Below are 4,082 nucleotides of genomic sequence, written 5' to 3' on the forward strand. Positions count from 1 at the left end.
ATTACCCATTGATTCAGTCGTTCTTTTTTTTCTTTATTCTTTTTTTATTATTATTATAGCTGTACAATGTATACAGATTGAAAACACTAAAATAGGTTCTTGCAGTCAACACACACATAATAAAATATATAGTAAATGAGAAAGCAGGAAAAAAGCCATTTATACTACCATGGCGGTTTTGAACTTATTTTCAAGTAGGGTTGCCAGGTCCCTCTTAGCCACTGGCAGGAGATTTCTGGGGCAGAGCCTGAGGAGGGCAGGGTTTGGGTGGGGGGGACTTTAATGCCATAGAGTCCAATTGCCAAAGCAGCCATTTTCTCCAGGTGAATTGATCACTATTGGCTGGAGGTCAGTTGTAATAGTAGGAGATCTCCAGCTAGTACCTGGAGGTACCATTAAATTTTGGACAGTGGAAAGAATCATTTGGATCTGATTTAAGGCTTGTATGCCTTCATTATTGGTGTAGTAACCATATATATATATATTTGCTTTGATTGTATATAATTCCTAGGTGTGCTTTAATACATCTTTTTGCTTGAATTGTTTCACTCTTACCTTGTTGAATTTCCCAGTGGTGGATTATATTTTTTGGTATTGTTTTAATTGTAGAGCTGGTGCTGTTTTTCTCATCAACTAGTACCTGGAGGTTGGCAACCCTACTTTCAAGGCAAATCTACATCTCACTGTCCTTCCTAACTATAGCAGAACCTCGTCGTCTCCTTTAAAAGCATACTAAAAAAGTTCAAAGGCTTCGACCACATAAGGTATTTTTGGGACATAACTACGTGTAAAGGCCAAAACGAAAGTTTTAGATGATGCAATTAATTCCATACATGGAAAAACTAAAAATGAGTAACTTAATAAAATATATATTTATATTAAAATGTCACTATCACATTTGTTTGCATGCTAGGCATGTTTGTTGAAACATTCGAGGAATTTTTGGAATGGAGAAAGTTGGGCTCAGTGGTAAATTGTGGAAAAAAGGTAATCCAGTAATTATTTCGGCCAGGGATAGAAAGCCCATGCAAACAACATATTGTATAACATAACACCGGGAATCCCTTTTCTTTAATGCTAACGCAAAGAGCCAACACAAAGTGTTTTTTTTTTAAAAAAACCAAAAACAAAGTCTAAATATAAATATAACTTAAAAACCTCTGAGAAATTCTTTTTTTTTTTAAATCCCAAAATGAGAAGTTCGGCTCCCTGCTCAGGAAATAAGACAGGCCTCTGAAAACATGGGCAAAATGAAGGGAAGCGCAGGGGGAGAGTAAGGCAACCTCTGATGATAGGAAAAGGCATGCATCATCAAAACAAAGATCCGGCATCATTGGAGGGGTGACGGCAAGGGAAACAGTCGTGCATAAAAAACCTATGACATCAATATTGTGTTAAGCAAAGGTTTATTCATTTTACAGCTCAAGTGTGTCTGGTGAACTCTGTTACCTATCTGGAGTGTCAAGTCCCTACAAAGGTGCCCAATGAGTTCACCAGCGTTTGGGCAGTCTCACCCTGGCGCCAAGCTTAAAGCAATAAAGGTCACCCAGCAGGCTTCATGTGAAGGAGTGGGGAAACGAACCGGGTTCATCAAATTAGAGTTCGCCGCTCATGTGGAGGAGTGGGGAATCAAACCCGGTTCTCCAGATTACAGTACACCACTCCTAACTACTACACCACACTGGCTCTCTGAAGAGTTCTTTAGAGAGGGAATTTACAGAAGTTCAGCATAACCATAACAAAGGTTTATTAAGAACAATTCTGCACAGGAAATCAAATGATGTTTTAATAGAGATTGTGTGTGTGATTGATTTTACCAGGGTATTGTACACCGTTGTAATTTTATCTTTTTCTGATATCATTTTAAGTTTTCTGCACATACGTAAGGACGTTTTGTAATGGCCTGCGGCTAAACAAATAAACGAATACTCTACTCTGAAATTCAGCATAACCACTACAAAGGTTATGCTATGGACAGGTCCTGAACATACCTTCCCAGTAGGTGGAACGTCTAGAAGGGCTTTCCCAGAAGACCTCAGTGTGCATAGAGGTTCCTATGGATGGAGATGTTTTGTAGGTAGAATAGCTCCCTGGTGTATTTTCTTTTCTTACGATCAAGTATCATTTTATCCTACCCTTTAAGTATACAAGGTAAAATATATAACTGTGAACTTTCTATTGAATACTTGGCTGTTTCTAACGCCGACTTCTAGCAGACATGTATTGATCCTGTCCTCCAAGACAATAAACTCTTTGGACTAGTAATTCCATAATGACAGTGGAGTCTATGAGGGTGCATCGAATCGGATCCAGCCATTCTCCTCAGCAAATCATCTTCTTGGTCCATGCAAGTCAACTTCACATAAGAATTCAATCACATTCCAGACATTCCATCACTCAAACCAGCCTGATGTTAATTCTTTTTTCCCCCCTTTTTTTCTTTTTATGACTTCCTGGCATCTGTCACATGGATGTTCCATACAGGTAAAATAAGAATTGGAAAATAACTGGACTTTATCATTAGGAGAAACAACCGTGGCTGTCAATACGTACAAATTATACCTCCCCTTAACTTATTAACAAAACTAATGCAGCTTATGGTACTTAAAAAAAAAAAACCTATATCCATAATTCTTTTGTAAGATTAGTACGCAGTTTCTCCAAAGGGACCTTATCCACCATACGCCCATTTCTCATTATGATAGTTTTTAATACCGATTCTGAACATAAATTGTTTTTCAATTTGGATCAGTTACATTAGAGTGATTTGAGTAGCCACCAGGCATCAAGTTAATGGCCAACACTCTTTCTCTGTCTTGCATACACACCCCTAGAAAACCCGTTAGAGAGCCAGCGTGGTATTCTGGTTAAGAGTGGTGGACTCTAATCTGGAGAACCAGATTTGATTCCCCACTCCTCCACATGAGCAGCAGACTCTAACCTGGTGCACTGAATTTGTTTCCTCACTCCTGCACATGACGCCTGCAGGCTGACCTTGGGCCAGGCACAGTTCTCTTAGAACTGTCTCAGCCTCACCTACCTCTACCGTGAGAAGTCTCAAAGAGGCTTATAATCGCCTTCCTCCCCGTCCGTCCCCCCATAGCAGGCACCTTGTGAGGTAGGTGGAGCTGAGAGAATTCAGAGAGAACTGGGGGGAGTGGGGAAACAAACCCAGTTAATCAGATTAGAGTCTGCTGTTCATGGGGGGAAGGGGGGAGGAAAGGTGATTGTAAGCCGGTTGAGACTCCTTAATGGTTGAGAAAATTGGGGTATAAAAACCAGCTCTTCTTCTTCATTATACTGTTCTATTGTTTTTGTGTTTTTTTAATGAGGTGTTTCTTTGGCCTTCTTGAGCCTATCCGGCACTCCACAGCAGCCCCCACATCTTTACTGCCCCAATTCCCTATGATTGTATTCAGCTCTGCTTATGCAGTACTATTGGGTTGCCATCCTCCAGGTAGGGTTGCCAACCTCCAGGTACTGAGAAAAATATGCACAAGTACTACTGGGATAGTAGTGAAAATATAGTACTAGATGTTCACTACTAACCTCCAGGTACTAGCTGGAGATCTCCCGATATTACAACTGATCTCCAGCCAATATAGATCAGTTCCCCTGGAGAAAACGGCCGCTTTGGCCATTGGACTCTATGGCATTGAAGTCCCTCCCCTCCCCAAACCCAACCCTCCTCAGGCTCCGCCCCAAAACCTCCCACCAGTGGCAAAGAGGAACCTGGCAACCCTACCTCCAGGTGGTGCCTGGAGACCTCCTGGGATTACAACTGCTCTCCAGGTGTCAGAGATCACTTCGCCTGGAGAAAATGGCCGCTTTGGAAGGTAGACTCTATGGCATTATACCCCATTGAAGTCCCTCCCCTCCCTGAACCCCGCCCTCCTCAGGCTCCACCCCCAAAATCTCCAGGTATTTCCCAAGATGGAGCCTGGCAAGAGCCTTAGAAGTTTTAAGTATAGAACAGCTTCTCAGTCCTTACCTGAAGCCTTTTTTCACGCTGCACACTGGGGACCAGATTCAAAATTAGATGTGAGTTGGAATTAGATATGAGATAAAAGAGGTGCTTAAAT

Source organism: Euleptes europaea, chromosome 11, assembly GCF_029931775.1.
Source record: "Euleptes europaea isolate rEulEur1 chromosome 11, rEulEur1.hap1, whole genome shotgun sequence".
NCBI lineage: Eukaryota > Metazoa > Chordata > Lepidosauria > Squamata > Sphaerodactylidae > Euleptes > Euleptes europaea.